Source organism: Mesoplodon bidens, assembly GCF_964165515.1.
Source record: "Mesoplodon bidens genome assembly, chromosome: 9".
NCBI classification, from domain to species: domain Eukaryota; kingdom Metazoa; phylum Chordata; class Mammalia; order Artiodactyla; family Ziphiidae; genus Mesoplodon; species Mesoplodon bidens.
Window position 1 is genome coordinate 27,649,491 of NC_138166.1, and position 24,726 is coordinate 27,674,216.

Sequence of the window (24,726 nt, forward strand, 5' to 3'; positions counted from 1 at the left end):
ATCCAATGGACGTTAAAAGGATAATAAAAGAATACTATGGAAAAGTCTGTGCCCACAAATTTTGTAATCTAGATGAGATGAACCAATTCCTTCAAAGACATAATTTACCAAAACTCACATGAGAAGAAATAGACAATATGAATAGGCCTGTATTAAAGAATTTTAATCAATAATTAATAATCTTCCAAAACAGAAAGCACAAGACCCAGATGGATTCACTTATGAATTCTACCGAACAGTTGAAAGAGAATTACACCAATTCTCTATAATCTCTTATGAAGGATAGAAGCAGGGGGAATATTTCCTAAGTCATTCTATGAGGTCAGCATTTCCCTAATAACACAACCAAAGACGTTACAAGAAATAAAAACTACAGATCAATATCTCTCATAAACGTAGATGTAAAATTCTTTAACAAAGTATTAGAAAATCAAATCCTATAATGTATAAAATGAATTACACACCACAATCAAGTGAGATTTATCCCAGGTATGCAAGGCTGCATCAACATTCGGAAATCAAGTAATGTAATCAATCATATCAACAGGCTAAAGAAGAAAAAAATAACACAATCAAATCAATATATGCAGAAAAAGCGTCTGACAAAATCCAACATTCATTCATGATAAAAAAAAACACTCAGTAAATTAGGGATAGAGAAGACCTTCCTCAACTTGGTAAAGAATATCTTAAAAAAACCCTATAGTTAACATCATGCTTAATAGTGAAAAACTCAAAGCCTTGTCTATGTAACAAATTCAAAAGAGAAAAAAAAAAAAACCCTCCTGGAACTAATAAGTTATTATAGCAAGGTTGCAGGATATAAGGTTAAAATACAAAAGTCAACTGCTTTCTTTTATAGCAATGAACAAGTGGAATTTGAGATTAAACACAATGCCATTCACCTTAGCACCCCAAAAATAAAATACTTATATATAAGTAATAAAATATCTATAAGAAGTATATGAGGAAACCTACAAAAGTCTGATGAACAAAATCAAACAACTAAATGGAGAAATATTCTGTGTTTATGGATAGGTAGACTCAATATTGTCAAGATATCAATTGATCTATTGATTCAATGCAATCCCAATCAAAATCCCAGCAAGTTATCATACTAATAGTGATAAATCGATTCAATAGTTTACACAGAGATCCACAATATCCAATACAATATTAAAGGATAATAACAAAGTTGGAAGTCTGACACCACCTGACTGCAAGACTACAGTCTTAAAGCTACAGTAATCAGAACAGTGTGTTATTGGTGAAAAAAATAGACAAATAGATCAATGGAACAGAAGAAAGAGGAAGCCCAGAAATAGAACCCCACCTCATAGATATACTCAACTGATCTTTGATAAAGCGGGAAAGGCATCACAATGGAGAAAAGATAGTCTTTTAAACAAATGGTGCTAGAACAACTGAACTGAACATCCACATGCAAAAAATGAATCTAGACACAGATTTGTACTCTTCACAAAAATTAACTCAAAATGGATTACAAACTTAAATGTAAAATTCAAAGTATGAAACTCCTAAAAAATAACATAGGAGAAAACTTAGATGACTTTGATTATGTCTATGACTTTTTAGATAAAACACTAAAGTCAGAATCCATGTGAGTAAACCATGGACTTTGGGTGATTATGATGTGTCAATACAGGTTCATCAATTGTAACAAATGGCCCACTCTGGTGGGGAAATGTTGATAATGGGAGAGGCTATGCATATGTGAGGGTAGGGGGTACATGGGAAATCTCTGTACCGTACCATCAATTTTGCTTTAAACCTAAACTTCTCTAAAAAATTAAAGTCTTAAAAAATTGGATTTATTAGCATGAAGTCATAGTTTAATATATAGATATAAGTATAGTTACAGATGCAGATGAAAAGTTCTGTATGTGCATGTGTGTAAGTGTAAACACATATATTTCCTAGCTCTGTCCACTGAGAGGGCCTATGAGTAGCAAAATCCCAATAATAAAAAGCACATGTACCACTCCGATCTTGGTTTCTACTTGGTATTTTCCTATGAAAGGAACCAGGGCTTCCTGAAGAAATGGCTAATTTCTGTGCTGCGACAACTCCAAGATGATTCTAGAACATGGTGTGTACCAGATAGTAACGAAGTACTCAAAGAATGATTTAGACATGTCAAAATATAAAGGATCTAGCTTAAAGGACTCTTGCTGATCAACTCTGAACAATTATAGTAATGGTCATAACCCACTGAATAAAATTGGAATTCTGTAGTTCGCATTGATATAAACAAATAAATAAATGAATTATGAGAAGAAAAATCTCTCCCTTACAGTAGAGTATCAAATAATAAATGCATTGTGATAAATGAAATTAGAAAATAATCATCAGGAATCATCAAAGTAATAATACAGGTAAGAAATATCAAGTTTCTAAAATTAATGAATGACACAAAATTGTAAATCAACCATACTTAAATTTAAAAAATAAAAGATAAAAAATAAAATAAAATTAATGAATGAAGTGGAAAAAGAAACAGGATATTTATTTAATCTCAAAATAGCTCCCTGCAAAATACTTAATAATTACAAAGAGAAAAAAGAAATGCAACTTTCTAGTGGAAAAACGTGGCAGTGACCACCTTAATCAAATTATCAAAGGCAATATGACCGTAATGAGACACAAATATCATAGGCAAACTGACAGGACACAGTGAGGACACAGAATGACTCCTGTGCATTCCTGACAAAAATGCATAACCTTATAGGTATATTCCTAGGTATGACCTTGAGGAAACACTGGACAATACTGCACGGAGGGACATTCTACAAAATGAATGCCTTGTAATCTTCAACCATGTTAAGGTTGTAAAGGTCAAGGAAAGACTGAAGAACTGCTCTTTTTGAAGGAGACGAGAATGATGTGACCCCTGAGTGCACGGCACCAGGCTGGATTGTATTCAGTTGTGATAATTGCCTGGGCAGTTGTCAAAACCAAATGGTGGTAAAGGATACATGGGAGTTCTTTGTACCATTCTTGACATTTTTTGGTAACCTTGAATTTTTTCCAAATAAAATTGTGTTTAATAAAAAGGATGAGGCTTCCCTGGTGGCGCAGTGGTTGAGAGTCCGCCTGCCGATGCAGGGGACGCGGGTTCGTGTCCCGGTCTGGGAAGATCCCACATGCCGCGGAGCGGCTGGGCCCGTGAGCCATGGTCGCTGAGCATGTGCGTCCAGAGCCTGTGCTCCTCAACGGGAGAGGCCACAACAGTGAAAGGCCCGTGTACCGCAAAAAAATAATAATAAAAAAAATAAAAAAATAAAAAGGATGAAAGCAAACAAAGCAGAACAAATATTTTTATATGAAACAATAGAAGATAAATGAAAATTTTTTTGCAGTTAGTCAAACGCATCATAATTTGAAGCCAGTGTGCACGGGAAATGTGTGATACTGGCCTGCTATATGCATGGTCTTTGTGGTTTATAATATTTCTCTTCTGTATCTGGACAAGTACTGTCATATTTATGTAACTTATTCCTAATAAAAATCACCTCAGTATTGTCTGATCTCCCAGTCTATTTAGATATTATTCAGTATATATCTCCACAGCATTCTGTATATACCTCCATCGGCATGAATCACATGGCCCCTTGAGCTCAAAATATGAGCTCCTTGGTTGTAGGAAGCTTAATGTGAAAGATCACTATACCACTGCAATGTGTGGCAGAGTTAAAGTTACATTATGTCCATATTATGAATTATGTGTTTTCCACTCACTGTAACTCTTTGTCCCATTTAATCGTTTTTTTTTGTTGAAATGCCTATATAGAAATATTAAAATTGCATTGTCACTTTTCTTCTAATTTTAATGACTTGATAGAGTTTCACCCATCGTTTGGATTTTCATGTTTCTGTTAAAATTTTAAAAATCTTCATGATACCAAATTTTAGGCATTTGATCTTTCAAATGGTATATCACTGAAACTTGTTTTTTCCCCTAAGTGGGAGAATGTGTCTTTTAAGATGGAATTTTCCCAGTTTACTACCATAACAGATGTACTTCTTCTTTGTCTTTTTCTTTAATTTCATGTGTCCTTGACATCTATATTTTTGATATATTGACTGTGTTCAATTTGATTTTAAATTTACTGCTATGTAAGAGGATGCATGTCATGTTTAAAATTTGCCAGTGATTGCTCTTAAGTTTTTCAAAAGCATTTTTCAAGCCACTAGTATTTTCTCTAATTGTTGAGATCAAAGATTTATTACTTGGAAAACTCAATTCTGATATAAGGATTATATTCTCTTAGCCTCCTTACTTCTCCACTACTGTAAGAGCTGGATCAAGCAGGGTGAGATTAGCATAACAATCATCCATAGAAGTCTGTGGTGCTAAAAGGAAAGGCCAGCAGCCCTAGGAAGACCACCTGAAGAAAAGAATGGGCAGCCTGGGGAAACTGCTGAGCGTGATTCATTGCTAAGTCCCAGGGAGTCACCTGGCAGCTGTGTGGAAGTTAGATCTGGTGTTAGTGTGTTGATAATTAAGTGGGCATCACACATGAGCTGTACTTGGATAGGATTAGAAAGGGATCACCGGGCTTCCCTGGTGGCGCAGTGGTTGAGAGTCTGCCTGCCGGTGCAGGGGACACGGGTTCGTGCCCCGGTCCGGGAAGATCCCACATGCCGCGGAGCGGCTGGGCCCGTGAACCATAGCCGCTGAGCCTGTGCGTCTGGAGCCTGTGCTCCGCAACGGGAGAGGCCACAACAGTGAGAGGACTGCGTACCACAAAAAAAAAAAAAAGAAAGAAAGAAGGGATGACCTACTCCTCTCTCCAAGAAAAAAAGGGGAAAACAGTTTAGGTCATCAACAGAAGCCTGGGTTTCTCTCATTCCAATTGTATTCTCACCTTGTTGCAACTTGAAATTATTATCATTTCTCATAGGTTTTGATGTTAAACAATATAACGTGGTGTTTAAAAGAACAGACTTTGTAGCCACATTCACTAGGTTCAAATCCAACTCTTGTTCGCTAGCTATGCGAACTTGAGTATTTTACTTAATTTCCCTACCTCAATTTCTTCAGCTGCAAAATGGGAATAATTAATGGATAATAATAAAATATTAGCAAAGATAAACTGAGTCAATACATATGACTATACTGGGTTGACATAGTAAGAATTCAATAAATGTTCACTGTTATTATTACAATGTTTTTTGATAGTGTTGAGACATTTTCTTTATCTTTCATATCTTCATGGATATTTAAGGAAAGAGAGAAGGTAGCCATTCGGCTGCCATCCAGAAGCTATGTGGAAGTGGGATTTCTTTATCGCCCATTTTAAATGATCTCTTTCACATTCAAAATCATCTGAGCCCTTGATGGCACGAAACTTGCTTTGCCAAAGGTGACACACAGAAATCCCTGTCCATAACCGTATCAGCTCATCATCCTTAACTGGAATAAATCTACCACTTTCAACCAACTTCACAGTAAATTCACATTTTTCCACCACTGCTGGACTCTCAAAGCTGACTTACAATACTTTTATATATCCTCAATTTCCTAGTGGGTTTTTTTTTTTTTTTTTGCATTTCCTTTTGTGGCTATTACAAAATATTTCTATTCTCCTTAAACTTGCCACATCATTTCTCAAAACTCCAGAATGCTACCAGCCAAAAGCTTTTTAAATGAATTCATTTTTAGGTTAGTGATTAAATTGATATTATCTATTTGTATCGCCTTCATGATCTTTCTTATCATCCTTATAATTTCTTGAAATTTCATGCTACCACTATTGACTTTCCCCTATTATCTATTAATAAACACAATTAAGTCTTTCTTATCCTAAAACATCTTCTGTCATCTCTCTGTCCTTAAAGTTTAGAAACCTCTTCTTTCATCCTTTTTTGCAGACTTATCTATTCAGATAACTTAAATCAGTGTTTTCTAAGGGAAAAAATGTTTGCATTTCTATATAGTAACAGCTGTGCTCTCTCGCTTTCTCTTTTAAAAAATTTTTTTAAAACTATCGTAATGAAATAAATTTTAGAAATAGTTATATAAATAAAATAGTAAAATTATGTAAGGTATTTAATAGTTTAACGTGAATTGTTAATCTTCCAAAATTGTGTATGTGTGTAAGTTTCATGCGTTATAATGGGTAGCTTGCCTTGCAAACCTACTTAATCTTTCAAACCTTAAATCTTTTACTCCTAACACCCAAGATTATCAAAACATACATGCTGATCTTTTCCATGATACATTCAAACACAGACACATGCATGCATTAAACTGTGTGCTGGTAATTCTGAACGAATGTATCAAGCTGAATCTGGTCAAAACTTAATAAGCTCATCTTTCTCTTCAATTTTTAAAATTTTAACTATTACTTTTAATGTCATCTTTCCAGGCTTAAAATTCCAGAAAATACTCAAAATAATCTGTAATTCCTTCCTTGTGCTATAATTTACTAAGTGAAAGGTTAAAAGGGCCTAAAGAAAAGTAATATCAGTGAAAATAAAATAATAAAATTGTAGAAAAATATAATATTTTAGAGAAGAATATAGAAAATTTGGCAACTGACTGGATATGGTAGAAAACTATCACTATTCTAGATTGGGAGAGGAAATTTTGCTATTGTGTATAGAAAATATTTAAATAAGAGTGTTATGATTAATATCACTTCCAAAAATGAGCATTATTTTCTTTTTTAAAATCCAGATGGTTGCATTATACAAGGAAAGCAGATTACTGATTTATAATAAAGTCTAAATTTAAGAGAAATTGAGCACCTCCATTATCTTCTAAAGTAAATGCCATGTGTACCTGTCTCTAAGCAGGTGTTTACTTCAAGAGCTGGCTGACACTGATGAGTAGGAAGAGCAAAGGGGCTATCTATTAAGGAAATATTTAACCTGGTTCTCCTGATTTTCAAAGACTAGCTTCTCTTACCCTTCTCTATGTATTGCAGTCTCTTTTCTCTCAAGAATTATGACTCAGGAATTATCTGAAAATTAGATTCTGAGATACTGAAACATAGAAGAGCAGATGCAGCCCTAAATCTATCCTAGTTGACAATATCACCATCTAAGATCGTTAGACTTTACCTACAAAATTTCAGAGTGAGAGCAGACAAGGCTAGGTAGATGGTCAACCTTAGGATGTAAAAATCTGCTTCATTTCCTCACACTCATCAAAAACTAAAATGACTCTTGAACTTCAACTTGAGCATCCTATGCTGTAAAGAGTATTGAACAATTCAAACAGAAGTTTGGATCACCTTTAATCACTGTGTCCTATGAATGGAATGACTTTTTCAAAGTTATTAATAACAAAGGTCATGAGGAAGGAGAATATGCTTATTTTTTAATCTCCCTATCAAAACACTTTTTCCCTTTTTCTAGATGATATTTCTCTTTTGATTGATGGGACGGTTAAGTTTCTGGGAATAAAAGCCAAACAAACATATCATACAGAAGTTTTCTTTAGGCACTCAAATTCAAGTCCTATTTAACACAGTGGGGTCACCAAAACTCGAGTAAAGCTTTTGCCAATGTTTGTGTTTTCTTGTCATTAGATGAAAATCAAAGTCATGTGGACACCCACAGGGAAAACAGCAGGTCTCAATGTGTGCTTGGCGGGGCACATTTTATGATTTATTCTCTTGTACTCTTTTATGTTTGACAATGTAACTACAGCTTCATTTTATTTTATTATTTGTGTTGTAATGGTGGAGGTCCTAAGAAATTTTCTCCCACTTTACATATACCGTTTATCTGCAGTTGCCAGGTGGTTTCAGAGAAGAAAAACAAACTTCCCTCTGCAATGAGTCTACTTCCCTTACTGTTTAAATACAGAAGACAATGGAGCAGGTGCCTGAAAACCTGAGGGAAGACATGAATCAAAAGGCAAATCCAAAGAATTTTGACTTCATGCTCTACTAAAAGCCTTTCCAGGGCTTCCCTGGTGGCGCAGTGGTTGAGGGTCCGCCTGCCGATGCAGGGGACACGGGTTCGTGCCCCGGTCCGGGAAGATCCCACATGCCACGGAGCGGCTGGGCCTGTGAACCATGGCCGCTGAGCCTGCGCATCTGGAGCCTGTGCTCCGCAACGGGAGAGGCCACAACAGTGAGAGGCCCGCGTAGAGCAGAAAAAAAAAAAAGCCTTTCCAGGAAATGAAAACAATACAGGTATAACAAAGGTATACAAGAAAAAATTATGTATGTTCATACGCATGCATACAAACATCCACACACGATGGAATTCCTAGAAAATGTGGTTATGGCAAGAGGAAGTAATAAACCCAAATCATTTAATAGTAAAGTTATATTTCTTTTCAACTAAATATTAAGATGTAAAGGCTGGTGATGTCAAACATTTTAACCAACAAATATAAAGGCTAGCCTAAAAACCTTTATTATTATTATTTATCTGTTGAGAATTTCATTGAATATTTTGTTCATTTTTCATTTAACTAGCAAGATGGTTCTCACAAAAGAAGCTGCATACAAAGAGATATTTTCTCTGGTAACAGGCAACTTGTTGGGAAAGAAAAAAAATAGCTGTTTACATTAGCAAGAGCATAGCCCTCAGTAAATATGTATAAACTATAATGATTGAAATTCCATTCAAGTCTCGGCATGTTAAATTTTGTTTAAAACATTTTAATTCACCTCCTCCCCCATCTCAGCTAAAACACTGCAGAGCAGCGGATTTTTTTACTTTAAGAGGAAAAAAAGGAAATAAATACAAGGCACTGCAACGTAGTAGTGGTGGCTTTGGTTTGACACTCATCCAAATCAAACTCTCATTCACATTTTGAAGTCTCATTGAATTCAGTGCCAGACAGTGAGGGAATGTAGAACAGATAGAAAGTAAAGCAGCTAAAGGAAGGAGTGGGCTTAGAATTTCATTTTGATATATTTATTACCTCGCTTTTCTAAAAAAAAAAATTACTCAAGGACGGCTGAAAACTTTTATCAAAAGTTATAGACTCTGGTTAAAGAATAAATAACAAATATGACTCTCTAGGAAAGTAAAAAGAAAACAGGATTTAAAGCTCTCCATTTACAACCTTTAGTTTGACAGGATTCTTATATTATTAGATAATGGTAGCTAACATTTCTTGAAAAAACTGTTACTACTTCAACTCATTTCCTCAGAATAGCTCCGTGATACAGAAACTATTGTTTCTTCCCATTCTGTAGAAACAGACCTTAGAGAATTTGAGCAAAAGTTTATCAAAATAGCAGATAGAATTAAAAGAAATAGCCAGCCCTCGAAGGCAGGCAACTTTTGAACTCTACTGCTACTCTCCCTTTGCACTGAAGACTGATTCTTTAATGCTATGCTCTGCTGTTTTAGGCTCCTGACTATGTTTTACATGCTTCAACTTTTTAAATGCAAGGAATTACATTTGCACCACTTAAGAATGCAATAATAATGTATTTTCAAGGTTCTTAATATTTGACGCAACTCATATCATCAATAATTATATTTAATATTTAAAAGAAATAAGTTATACATTGTATCTATACTTACACAATTTTTAGAAAATATAAGTATTTTCTCTAAGACACACAAACACAGAGCAAAGAAGTTCCTTAAGCATTTAACTCAGCATCTACTGAAATTAGTGGGATAATTCAATTAAAAAATGACTGACCCTGACTACATACCAGGCACCATCCCAGGTTCTGCTCCATCTAAGTTACACCAGAGTCAAGGTCTTTTTATCCCTCAATGAATATAATAACTCAATAAAGTTCGCATTATCTTACTTTGTTATGAATAACTAAACTTGCCATGTTCTCTTAATTTTTCATACCAAATCATCTAAAGCCTAGAATCATAGCATTTTTAAAGCTGAAAAGGATCATCTATTTTGCTTTTCCAATGTATCATCATCTCTCTTTTTCTTTCATCATTCTCTTAATCCAAACTCCACTCAGAAAATGTATTTTCAAATTCATTCTGCCAAATAATATCACTGGAAGAGTGTTCATCTTCTACCAGGCCTGATTCTTTTCTGTTCTTCATTGCTTTTCCCCAGCTTATTTGGTTTCTGAAAACCCATAACCTGCTATATCTGTTATTATTATTATTACCTTGCTTTACTTTAAGGTGACATTCTATTTGATTCAAATGTGAAGTCTTCTTTTCCATTTTTCAATAATTTCAGAAAAGCATGTCTTTGAGAAGTCTTTCTAATTGGATTATTTTTCTAAGAGTGAATTGTGAGGCACTGTCAGTTCCAGTCACCATTTTAACCAAAGCTCTTACTTCTCAAATAATGCAAATCTTCATCTTATTTACTAAATTTTTACGACAATTTCTTCAATGTGTTTATTTTAATCCTTGTCTATCTTTACCTTGAAAAGTAGGCCAAAAACAATTTTTTCAGATTTATGATTATGTATATTAAATGGAGGCAAGTTTGGAAAAACTAGTACCTGCGGTATTCTGTCCAGTGCGCCGTTGTGTAAGCCAGCTACAGCAAACGCTTCAAATGTTCTTTGTTCGCAACAGGCTTGCCATAATATCTGCAGGCTCAGAGTGTGCCTCTGCGGTTTGCCTTAAATAGAAAGTCATTATAGGACACTGAGAGTGAGTACTTAACTAGATTAATTATATTAAACTCATGACACTATACAAAAACTATAACAAGGATCAATGCTGGCTTTAGAAACATGAGAAGGAAAGAAAAATTTATCTTCTGTATTCCAGTATTTCTCTTTGAGAATCATCACCCCCTCCACACATAAATGCAATGTGGAGTCTTATTTTTCTATACTTCAGGCAATGGAAACTTCCATCTTGATCATTATAAAAATGTAATACACAAAGTATTATCTATTCATTTAGAGATAATTTTTATTTTTCAAATTTTTTCTTTATAGGTTATTATAAAATATAGTTCCCTGGGCTATACAGTAGGTCCTTGTTGATTATCTATTTTATAAATAGTAGTGTGTATATGTTAATCCCAAATTTAGGTCATCTAATACACCCAATAAGAGGCACCTAGGAGATAATTTCTATTATTTAAAAATAGGGGGGCTTCCCTGGTGGCGCAGTGGTTGAGAGTCCGCCTGCCGATGCAGGGGGCGCGGGTTCGTGCCCCGGTCCGGGAAGATCCCACATGCCGTGGAGCGGCTGGGCTAGTGAGCTATGGCCGCTGAGCCTGTGCGTCCGGAGCCTGTGCTCCGCAACGGGAGAGGCCACAACAGTGAGAGGCCTGCGTGCCGCAAAAATAAAAAAATTAAAAAAATATAAAAATAGGACTAACCCACTTATTTTATGAATAAAACAATAGTGTCACAAAATATTAAAGAATATGCCTGCATCCATGGCTAATTCAGAATCCAAAGATCTCTTCTCTGAGCTCAATACCCTTGGAGAAGGATTACCATTTGTAATAATTTCAGCATAGCTCATTCCATTCATTATATTTTTTAGATTGTTCTATAAGCTAAAATGTTATTCTTCCTATTTATCTATTATGTCTAAGGAGCCAGGGAGTATTCCAAGTATTCCCTGGTGGATTTATACAGCTGAAACTTCATCTTCCTTTCATGTGATAGCCTTCAAATTGCCTCTTTTCCCCAATTTTCCAAGTGAGTTGTTTTTTTTTTCCCATATGGCATGGTGAGTCCCCTAAACATGGCAACAGTTCTCTTCTGAATTAAGTCCTTTTTTTAAAATTAATTATCCATTTGGAATTTGAACATAATTCTTTGGAAGTATTAAATGGGACTGTCACCATCCTTGTTATATGTACTAAACTATTTCAAGTTAGTATGTTACCTCTACTAATTTAGAGATTAATATTTAACTGTGGATTAGATGAATGTTCCTTTTTGAAAGGATTTTGCATGAGCAGATTGAGGAATGATTTGGGACAGGAAACCCTTTTATATGCCCCTATAATCTTAAAGAGTATTGTTTGCTAATCATTGTAATTGTATTCCTTTTTCCTAGAACAGGTCAGGCAGCAGAATGAAACCTGATGTTCCTGATAAATTTGGTTATTAACTATAAACACATTATCTATCTTAAATAAAGGAAGAAAAAAGGACTTCAAAGGGTTCAGGCCATTTACCAGATATTATTCCAACTAGTGCCAAGGAATTAATGACAAATTATTCTCAATAAATTTCTTTCTGTGTGATGCATTACACCGGATGGTTGTTCATACCATCTCATTACATATCATATCAAATTTAAAGAGCTAGAAAATGGAAAGTTTCATATAACTAACATTACTAATATTCCTTTGTTTAAAGTATAAAACAGAATTTATTAATTTATACTATATGGATTTACATTTCAAATTATTTTACCTGCCTTTAATATTTTATTCATTGCTCCTACACATAACATTTGCAAGCAACAGTGAAGAAACCTATTGAGCATAAGAATCTAAGGATTATCGGTAAGGTTTCTCATATTCAAATTTTGTTGTAAATTCATTTGACCGAATTCTTTTTCATTCTTTGTTGCCAACTAATTTGTATGGCCTGTAAGAAAAGCTAAACAACTTAAATACTTGTTAATGCTCTTACATTTTGATATGAAATTATAATCTTTAAAACAGTGAACATTTCCAACTTGGAATTTGTATTGTCATGTTCTTTCAAGATACACAGTCAGGTAGTCTTATGCAATAAAATTTTAAACATAAGAAAGTGTCATCCAGACATATAATACAGGATGATTTCCTTCTCATAAGTTGCTTAGTCTTTACTTGTTATTGGGCTGACATTACTGACATCTGACACTGTTCATTCTTCAGTTTAAAAGTGAAAAGCTTCTTAGGAAGAAAAGCCTCTCTCATCCACTTTAATTCCCTAAAGAGTTTATTCCTTTGGGAAAAATAATTGTATGCAGCACCTGTGGTGCAAGTGCTAAGGAACTATCAAGCAAAACCCAGCCACAGCTGTGCTGTAATCACTGAAGTGTGCCCAGTGCATAATGGCACATTAGGTAGGCATTGATCTCTGCCAGTTTATGAGGTCTCTTACAGAATCAGGTAGACTTTTGCACTGAAGCCCATGGAGCAGAAATCACTACTTCTAAACTAATCCATTTTCAAATTACTACCCCATTGTGAATGATGACCTCACTACAAATCCGCTTATCTGCCTCCAAACACTCAAAGCAAAGGCGAAGCAATTGTTATTTTCCTTTATTTTCTACTCTTTACAAAAAGCTGTTCTCGCCATTCCTAGTCACCTTTAGTGTCACTGCAACTGTGATGATAAGCATGACAAATGTCAAATGGTGCCTAATTGTCAGTGCTTATTTGGAAGGTAAAATGGGAAAGTAGAATATGTGCTTAGTATGATATATGGTTTAACTAAGATTTGATATAGAAATTGCTGCTATAAATTATAGCTAATTTCATGAATGTATTTAAATAATTTATTCAGATTGCGGTATAATGATGCCTGACTTAAAAAAAAATGTCTATCACTACGATATGCAGGGTTTTCTTTTTTTTTTTTTTTTTTTTTGGCTGTACGCGGGCCTCTCACTGTTGTGGCCTCTCCCGTTGCGGAGCACAGGCTCTGGACGCGCAGGCTCAGCGGCCATGGCTCACGGGCCAAGCCGCTCCGCGGCATGTGGGATCTTCCCAGACTGGGGCACGAACCTGTGTCCCCTGCATCGGCAGGCGGACTCTCAACCACTGCGCCACCAGGGTAGCCCTGCAGGGTTTTCTTGATGAAAACCCTGGGTTCCGTTTAATTACCTGAGTAGATATAACTTAAAATACTTGAGATCCTTTATTCTGAAAATGAAGGAGATGCTCAAGAGTTTACTTTCTTGAAGGCAATATCATATAAAAATGTGTAGGAAGCATAAAACATACAAATCAGAAATATTCCTAATTTCTTCTCAGCAAACTTTATCACAGAAGATAGAATCTGTCACTTTGTGATCCACAAAATTTGGTAGGTGCAAAAATGTGTAAATAAATATTGTATAAAAGTCACAAGATAGAGGTAGAATATTGAGATACTACAAACTACTATGTATAAAATAAGTAGCTACAAAGATATATTGTACAGCACTGGGAATATAGCCAATATCTTATAATAAGTATAACTGGTATTTAACCTTTAAAAATCATGAATCACTATGTTATACACCTGAAACATATGTGACTCTATACTTCAATAATAAATAAATAAAATTTTTAAAAAGAATGTATATAAGTGATATGAAGTTGCATCTATTTCTATTAGAAAATTGGAATTAGCCATAACAAAGACCTTTGGATGTATTTTAAAAGTCAAATATTAGTGTATGTTTTGTAGGTTATTTTGTTGTGAAAAATATCTTCTCTGGTTCTCTGAAAGTTTTTTCATGTGGACCAGATATTACAGAAATAATCGGTGAATATATTAATGTATGTATGTGAGTATTCATTTACATATTTCTTGCAGCAAATTATATACAAGTAGTAATTTGAAAACAGTTCTAGCAGAATTGCAGAATGTCTGTTTACAGATGCATTGGACAAAGCAGTAGTTTAAAAATCTCAGGCTTGGCAGGGTGATGGATGAGGCAGAAAAATAATTATTTCCATGTCTATAATTAAAGCACATATTTTTGAATGTTTCCATCTCAAACATAATCAAAATTCAAACATCTGGGCCAATCACTGCTGTGAAGCATCATCCTCGCGGTTTTATGCACAGTGCCTTGAGCAGTGGACTGACAAAATTACTTATTCAGACCCAAGTCAGGAGCACTTCATTTTCTTGAAAGAATATCTTCTCAAAGGAGCTGGAGTTGCTCTCTCACAATTGCATGTTGATTTATGTAGATATGTCAGGGCTTCTTTCTGAACATTAATCAATGGTGTTTCTTACATTTCATGTATGGACTATTCGTGTATGTACAATAACACATTTATAAAGTGTTATTGTACAATACTACCTACTCCAACCTACCTATTAGTAGGTGGGATGAAAGATAGAAAAATAATTCACAAATTAGTGTAAAAAACCCTAACGATTTTATTTTGGTTTATAATATTTTAATTTTAGAAGTAATATTATTAATCTCTTGATTACCTGTACAAATGAATGGGCAAAAGCCACAGGTCTATAAATTACAAACAATTAATAATCCAAAAAAATATTTCAAGTGCATTCATCTCACTATTTTCCAGAATATCTATGTTTTGTTATAATAAATATTTTCAAACAAAATCAACATGTGTTCACCTCAACTAGTGAAAATATAAGAAGCTACAAAAGGGGAAAATTTTACATTAAATCACCTATATTAACTCCCTTCCTCATGCCCCAGACTGCCAAGATCAGCACCAGCCTCTTCCACAGCTTTCTTCACACTAATGAACACATACATATGCATATGTATATGTATATACATATATCATATCGATTGAGTTCTATGTAATCGTTTTACAAAAAGCATCACAACATAAACATTGTTTAGCAAAAACGGTTTTTCATGAAACATACACCAATGAATAGGCCTCCAGTCAAATGCATAGATCTGACCCGTGCTGTTAATTAACGTGTAATAGTCAATAGTCCAGATTAAAACCGCATTACTTAACTCTTCCCCACTAGTGAACGTTTGGATACTCTTGGAGGAGTTTTCACTTTTGTCCTTGTTGATCTGCCCTACTTGTTTGTTAGCTGTTATTTTATTAAAATATATGCATTTTCATTTTAGTACCTATTTCTTGATCAGTTTTCATGAATTCATGGCCATTTGGATTCTCTCCAGTAATGAGTGAGCCTACTTCCTGGAACCCTAGAAATCACTGACTTGATATCTTCTTTTTAATTTTCACCAACTTGATGGAAGAAAAATGGCATCTCATTACTGCTATAGTTGGCAGGTTCCAACTAGTAAGCTTTAGCATCCTTTCATATGCTTGCTGCACATTATAGTCTAGTCTGATATAATTTCCTATTTATATGCTGTGGCCAGTTTTATATTAGGTTATTTGCCTATATTTATCACCATAATTAAATAAATTAAATTCCTATATTCTTCTCATGGGAGTTATATGAAGGCTAAGCAAATACTGAGAAGTGGGCACCCTGCCATCTTAGCACTTACCATATTTTAATGAAAATTTTACTATATTGCTCCCGTGATGACATTCCTCTGATTATAGGGCACTTATTTTTATTCCTCTTTTACCAATGATTTATCATAATACCTGAATGCTCTAAATATTCAGGAAATGAATGCTGAACTGGTAAAATGGTGAGAAAAGTACATCTTCAATTAAATTGCCGGATACTTGAGGGAAAGAATCACATCTTGTATTTATGTGTCCCCAAGAGAAATCTGTTCACACAATACCTCTGAATTAATTGGTTACTCAATCTTTCTTTTCCAGCTTTATTTGATATAACTGACAAATAACATTGGGTAAGTTTAAGGTTTGCAACATGATGATTTGATACACATATGTATAGTGAAATGATTGTCACAATAAAGCTAGTTAACACAGCTCTCACCTCACATTACTCTGTGTGTGTGTGTGTGTGTGTGTGTGAACATTTAAGATCTACTCTCAGCAACTTTCAAGTACACGATAAAGTACTGTTAACTATAGACACCATGCTGCACATTAGATCCACGGAACTTTACTCATCTTGTAACTGGAAGTTTGTATCCTTTAACCAAATTCTCCTCACCTCCTCCACCCCCAATCCCTAGCAATCACCAATCTACTTTGTTTCAGCTTTTTACAATCCACATATAAGTGAGATCACACAGTATTTGTCTGTCTGTGTCTGACTTATTTCACTTTTGGTTGCTCAGTCTTGAAACTCTTTTCCCTACCTTCAGAGTTTCTTCCTGGAGTTAAGAATAGTTCAACTTCAGGTTTACATCTGTGAATGGAGAATGCTAGGGGCCCTTCTCGTCTCACTGCTGTGTGTAGGACCCTAGTATAATATTCATTTTTTAATGTTAATTTTTCTTAGCTTCTTTGCTTTTTGTATCATGTTCAGTCCATGCAAACTTGGCAACTGAGAACTCCATGGAATTTCAACTAACACATCTCAGATGTGCATGATTGCAGCCTGTGGGATATGAAAGGATTTAATTTAGAAGGCACCTCCATCCAACTTCAGAGTCTAGACTAGCAATTGCTCTAGAATTTATCTATAAGACAATGGTCTCTTGATTCAAAAGACATTAATCAAAATGCTGACAGTATCATTTTGTTGTTAAATGAGTGGCATTAGGTTTGTTATTTTTGTTGGATATTCTTACATTAAGTGACCAGGCTATAGAGGTAAAGATTTTACTTCATTCACGAAACATGAATGGTATCATTTATTTTTTGCTTGAGGCACAACTTTTCTAAAGAACACAATTCTTAAGGAGGGAAATAACTAAAATGAAGTCCACATGTTTGCAGTAGAAAAAGTGTGTTTATAGCTTTCAAAAATTTGTCTTCTATATCTACATTTTCTATTGACTCTGGTTATTTGGGACAAATCATTGTGCTTTTCTCTCCTCACTTCTTTCATTCTTACACCTAAAAGAATTCTGCAGAATAATTTTTAAAAATTCTTCCTGTTCTAACTTTGTTTTCTTTGGTAAAATGAAGCAACTAGTAAGTAAAGAATTATAATTAATTCCTTCTGATACTCAAGCCAAAGTTTTAGACATCGTTTTTTTTTGTTTTGTTTATTTTTTTTTACTATATAGTGTACCCCTTCTTGGTTGCACTTAAATTTAAGTTATAATCAAGGATTTTTATTATGATTTTGAAAATAAGTCAACAATACATCTAGGATAACTTTGCAAAAGCTTATGATATAATAGTCATTATCATGGTTTGGATTTGATAATTAAAACATGTCCATAAATCCATAAGTGAAAGCCACTTTCATAGGTATTCTCATATTTTACTGAAAGCTGTAAGAAACCATGATAATAATTAAGCAAAATATATAATGTTTAAATATAAGCTCAACTAATCAGATAATAAATATATTAACTGAGCAACTACTAGTGAATAAAACCGTAAATGGAGAATCACAATCACTAACTTAATAGAAAATATAACATATAAAAGATAGCATTGAACAAGAAGTTTTAAGCATGACAAGACTGTAAAACATGAAGGCTTTTCTTATGGAAGTAGTATTGAGCTGAGATGTGAAAGTTTATACGGAGTTAGCTAGATGAATGGATGAGATTGAAATGAGGCATTTTGGCAGACCAACTGATAAAACCATTTCATGTAGTTTCTTCAAAACAGCCACTTCAACATGTGTATCTTCTTTTTAATTATGAATTCGAGCATGACACTCATCCACTAGTTTAAAAATTGGATGAGATTCATGGTAAGGGATGGATATGTTTTGCATATTACCTGGTAATAGCAATGTGTTTCAATCCATTTGATATCATTGTTTCCTTACCAACTGAATCTATGGCAGAATGGCAGTCTACATAGCAAGTTATAGTTGTCATTGTGTAGAGGGACTTCTTGACTGCTTAACAGGGAAATTTGGGGTGTTCTTAAATAATCGTAGAATGCAACTGATTTTTTTATTGATGTGACAGATCTTAGATATCCTGGGAATATTTTATGATTAAGCATGCTTTTATTTTATTCATCTTTGTATCCCCATACTCCTTTTGATAGCTTTTTAATCACTATACAAGGAGAATTTAGTATTGTGAGTATTGTTGGGTGAAAAATCTTTTAAATGTCGTCATTTAAAAAAATGTATTTTCACTTCAAAATTCCCAACTCCCCCCCACAAAAAAAATCACAATTTGACAACGTATTTACAGCTTTAACACCATTTCAAATCATGTCAGTTGTTATATTACTCAGTAAGATGGCTTTCTGAATACCATTTGATATACTTTTTTGAGATTTTTAATAATATTTATAAAAGCACTACTTAAAATACAGACTGTCAAATAATTTCATCTGAACGTCTCTGCTTTTCTGATTACAAATTAATTCTGTTTTGGTCTGAATTTTTTAAACTTCACTTTTAGAAACAAAACACAATTGTGCTTGACAAAGAAAGTTCAAGGAACTTGTGACCACATGTTTAGAATGATGTGGGACAAAATTCCTCAAAAACTTGAGGATCTGAGCCATAATGTTTATAGTGTTGACTAAAATTAATTGTTCCAGAAACTCCATTCATAATAACTAATCTACATGGATCTATGTACAACAGTCTATAAATTCAACTAATGTTAATACCAGTTTCTTTTTGCTTATTTCTTCACTTTTTCTTATTTTCAGTTCTGGCTAACTGCGGTTGGTTGAGGTTTCACTAAAGAAGAGTGGAGTGGGATAGTTTCCACAGCAACTGTCTCAGACCTCAGGCAAATCTCTGATGACTCTGGGTAGTACTTCCAGACATAACTTGTTTCAAAGTCCAGTTGTGTCCCAACAGGGATACAGTTTTGATGAAACCCAGATGAGCTGTAACTGTATTTTAGTCTATACTCTCACTTAAGCTATAGTCAATTATCTATGGTAATAGGAGAACAGAAAAAACATGAGTAATGAAATCTGCAGATAATCTCTAAGCATCATTTTAGCCAATAATTTCCAATCCCTCCTCTACTGAATCTCTTAGTAAAATTTCTTAGTATGTATTAGAATGGAGACATGTGAGTTTTCTTCTTTTCATATAGTAAAGGTGCCAATAAGTTATAAAATGATTCTCAAGATATGGCCACAAGGGAGGCAAGTGTAATTAATCATTGGTCTAGATATCTGTTCCTGAGAAACTTAGGAAATTCTTCTGCCTATCAAACCTCTGGAAACACATCACCATCATCCATAATCATATTTAAGTTTATAAACTATTTACACAATATCTGATTATTTGTTAAGAATATAATATGAATTCCAATTAAACCAGGAAGATTAAACATACAAATCCATCTCTTCTCCCTCCCTTAGCCCCAGTAGAGGTATGAGAGTTAACAAACAAGGAAACAGAAATATATTCATCCACTAGGACCAAGAGAATGATAAAAATGATCACAGCAATATAAGACTTTAAGGAAATTTGGGGATAAGAAATTTCAATAAACTAGACAAAGTGGAGTTAGAAGACCTCTGAAGAAAAGCAAACCCACTCACTCTAAGGAAACTGGGAGATGATGAGCGCTCAAAGGCATACCTTACCAGGATAAAAATCAGGAGATCAACATTTTCCCCATTTTGCTCCCAAAATATCAATGACCAATTTCAGTATTTTCCTTCTGCCAACTACTGGAGAAATTAAAGAGCACTAGAGAAAGTACCCCACATATCATCATTTGGTGGTCCACTGCGAAAAGACTGATTTGCTTACCTTTCAATACAAAGTGCAATCTAATGATCCACAAAATACACTCTAATCCCTCCCACCCCGATCCTACCCATACAATGTTTCCAAAAATGGTTTGATATCTTACCAATGTACAGCTCAGAATTAACTGACTAAAGAGGAAATCTGACAACATGAATGGAAAACAAAAACCCTCAAAATAGAAACTGAAAGAACTAGGAGAAAACAAAAACGATGAAAGACATGAAGAACATCTCAAAACTATAATGAACATTTTCCAGAAATAAGAAAATATATTTAATTTATTAAAAATAAATAAGTAAACAAACAAGACTATAAGAAAAAAGAAATTGAGAACCAAAAAAGAGCTCTTAGCATTTAAAACTATGATAACTGGAATAGGAACTATAATACAATGGTCGGAAGACAAAACCAGGAAAAATTCCCACAAAGTATGACAGCAAGAACACAAAATGGAGGAATATAGGTTAAAGAAAATTAATGGATCAATTAAAGCAGTCAAATATCAGGTTTTTAGGGTTAACAAAATGAAAAGACAGAAAACTCAGGGAAGAAATACATATTATATATTATATATAATTTCTTATATATATTTCACAGATCTCTCTCTATATATATATTGATAATTACTTTATACATGTATATCAATCTATCTGTATCTATCTGTATTTATATATCTATATATAGATATAAAGGTATAAAGATCTTTATATATATCAAGAAAATTTCCCATAACTGAAGGGCATTAGTCTTCAGATTAAAAGGGTCTGCTTAGTGCTTAGTGCAATTATCACAAAATAAAACAAATCCCAAATCTGACATAACTACATGTCAGAATATCAGGGACAAATGTAAGATCCTAAAAGCTTTTCTTTTTCTGGTGGGAAATAGGGAGGATATATGTGACAAAACAACAGAAATCAGAAAGCATTAAATGCTCAACTTCAGCATTAATTAAACAAATGACTTGAAAATAAATAGATGCAAATATTAAGCACAGGAATGCTGGGTTGACCATGTTAATATCATCTAAAGTAGACATCAAGGCAAAAGCATCACCAAACATAAGAAGAAACAGTACATAATGATGAAAGGGGCAATTCAGCAGGAAGACATACTGAGCATCAATGTGTACGAGCTTATAAAAGAACCATAAAGTACAAGAAGCAATAATTGACAGAACTAAAGGAAGAGAAGAAAATTAAAATTGACTAATCATAGTAAGGGATTTTATTAGAATCACTAGACAAAAATAGATCAGTAAAAACATAGTGAATCTAAAATGCAGTATGAAACACATACAGTGGGCCTTAAGACAATTCTCAGTAGATTTTAAATGATTGATATCAGAGTATGTTCTCTGGCCACAATGAAATTAAACATCAATAATAATGAGAGATCTAAAGAAACACAAGTTGATTTATAAATTCAACAAAATTCTAATTAAAATTTCAGGAGGCTTTCTTTTGGGGGGGGATGTTTTATGGGAAAGCAAACTACCTAGAAGAACCAATGAAATTTTAAAATTCAAAATATAGCTGAGTTGGTCATCTGATAAAATTTAATTTTAAGACTACAAAAATCGGGCTTCCCTGGTGGGACAGTGGTTAAGAACCCGCCTGCCAATGCAAGGGACATGGGTTCGAGCCCTGGTCCAGGAAGATCTCTCATGCCACGGAGCAACCAAGCCCGTGCCCCACAACTGCTGAGCCTGCGCTCTAGGGCCCATGAGCCACAACTACTGGGCCTGCAGGCCACAATACTGAAGCCTGCACACCTAGAGCCCGTGCTCCACAACAAGTGAAGCCACCGCAATGAGAAGCCCACGCACCGCAACGAAGAGTAGTCCCCCCTCGCCACAGCTAGAGAAAGCACATGTGCAGCAATGAAGACCCAATGCAGCCAAAAATAGATAAATAAAATAAATAAAATTTTTAAAAAAGAATACAAAAATCAAGACAGTGTGTTATTGGCAAAAGGGTAGACAATGGAGAAAATCAGACAATCCAGAAATAGGCTACTGTTTTTTGATGAATTTCCTAAGATAAGTCAATGGAGAAAAACATGTCTTTTCAGCATATAGAACAACTAGATGTTGACATGGAATAAAAGATTAATTTTGACATTTACTTACACTACATGCAAAAATTGACCCAAAATGGGTCATAGTCCTTCAAAACTAAACAAGTAAAACCCTTAGAAGAAATACTGGAGAAAAAAATGTAACCTTGGTATAAGCAAGATTTAATATCCAACAATCATGAAAGAAGAAAAAAATGATATATTGCACTTGATCCCTACTAAAATTTTTGCTATTCAAAAGAAACTTAAGGAAATGAAAAAGAAATTTATAAAGTGAAGGAAAATGTTCACAAAACATATATATCTACAAAAGGACTTATATCTAGATTATATAAATGCTCTTAAAACTCAAAAGTTATTAATAAGACAAAATGCCAATTTAAAAAGTTAGTAAAATATTTCAATGGATATATTAGAAAAGAAGGTATACAGATGGCAAATAAACAAATTAAAAGATGTTCAGTATCATTAGTTATGAGGGAAATGCAAATTAAAGCCCCACTGAAATACTATTCCATATACATGAAAATGGCTAAAATTTAAAAACTGACAACATGAAGTTTTGCAAGGATGCAGAGCAGGGATCAGCAAACTTTTTGTTTAAAGGACGAGATAGTAAATATTTTAAGCTTTGAGGGCCATGTGGTTTTTGTCACAATTACTTAATTCTGCTTTTGTAGTATGAAAGCAGCTCATTCATAAACAAATGAGTGTGGCTATGTTCCACTACAACTTTTTTTTTTTTTGCTTTAAATAGTATATGTATTTTAAAGAAATTAGAAGAAATTTACAATCATCCAGATATTTACCAAATTTTGATGCTATTTATTTTCTCCTAAAGTGCCAAATTCCTATCTGGTATCATTTCTGTTCAATCTGAAGGACTTTCTTTTAGCAATCCTTGAAGTACAGGTCTGCCAACAATGAATTCTCTTACTTATCTTTTATTTCAAAATATCTTCATTTTGCCTCCTACATTACAGAATATTTTCATTGTATATAGAATTCTGGGTTGAAATTTATTTTTTTAACATCTTTATTGGAATACAATTGCTTTACAATGGTGTGTTAGTTTCTGCTTTATAACAAAGTGAATCAGTTATACATATACATATGTCCCCATAACTCTTCCCTCTTGCATCTCCCTCCCTCCCACCCTCCCTATCCCACCTCTCTAGGTGGTCACAAAGCACCAAGCTGATCTCCATGTGGTATGCAGCTGCTTCCCACTAGCTATCTGTTTTACATTTGGTAGTGTATATATGTCCATGCCACTCTCTCACTTTGTTCTAGCTTACCCTTCCCCCTCCCCATATCCTCAAGTCCATTCCCTAGTAGGTCTGTGTCTTTATTCCCGTCTTGCCCCTAGGTTCTTCAGAACTTTAAAAAAATTTTTTTTATTCCATATATGTGTGTTAGCATACAGTATTTATTTTTCTCTTTCTGACTTACTTCACTCTGTATGACAGACTCTAAGTCCATCCACCTCACTACAAATAACAATTTCGTTTCTTTTTATGGCTGAGTAATATCCCATTGTATATATGTGCCACATCTTCTTTATCCATTCATCTGTCAACGGACACTTAGGTTGCTTCCATGTCCTGGCTATTGTAAATAGAGCTGCAATGAACATTTCGGTACATGACTCTTTTTGAATTATGGTTTTCTCAGGGTATATGCCCAGTAGTGGGATTGCTGAGTTGTATGGTAGTCCTATTTTTAGTTTTTTAAGGAAGCTCCATACTGTTCTCCATAGTGGTTGTATCAATTTACGTTCCCACCAACAGTGCAAGAGGGTTCCCTTTTCTCCACACCCTCTCCTCCACTGCAACTTTATAAGTACAGCTGAATTTGGCTCAAGAACTATAGTTTGAAGACCCATGACACAGAGCAATGGGAATCTCATACGCTGATCAAGTGAGTACCAAATGGTTCAACCACTCTGGAAAACTATTTGTCATTTCTTAAAAAATTAAACATACACCTACCAAATAACTCTGATATTCCAATCCTCCATATTTTCCCAGGAGAAATGAAAACACAGTCCACACAAAGGCTTGCACACAAATGCTCAGAGAAAATGAATTAAGAAAAGTCAAAAGTTAAAGACAACTAAATATCCACCATCAAGTGAATAAACAAATGTGTATCCATTCAATGGAATACTGTCCAGCAATAAAAATAAATGAACTCCGGACACAAACAAGTAAATCTCTAAACCATTATGCTAAGTAAAAAAAAATACACACAAATATGTATACTTATTTCGTATAAAATGCAAACTAATGCATAGTACGAAAAAAGTAAAAGGTCA

At 34.2% G+C, this 24,726-nt stretch overlaps 1 protein-coding gene across 3 annotated transcripts in view; it reads right to left on the reverse strand.

Annotated features, from left to right (window-relative positions):
• SEMA3A (semaphorin 3A) overlaps positions 1–24,726 on the reverse strand; it is a 507,688-nt gene that overhangs the window by 312,228 nt on the left and 170,734 nt on the right. The window contains exon 3 of one of the 3 annotated variants that reach the window (XM_081244270.1): positions 10,434–10,555. The exons of the other annotated variants lie outside the window; for them this stretch is intronic. The gene's annotated coding sequence lies outside the window, so the exon portion shown is untranslated. The remainder of the gene's footprint in view (positions 1–10,433; positions 10,556–24,726) is intronic. 3 annotated transcript variants of the gene reach the window in all.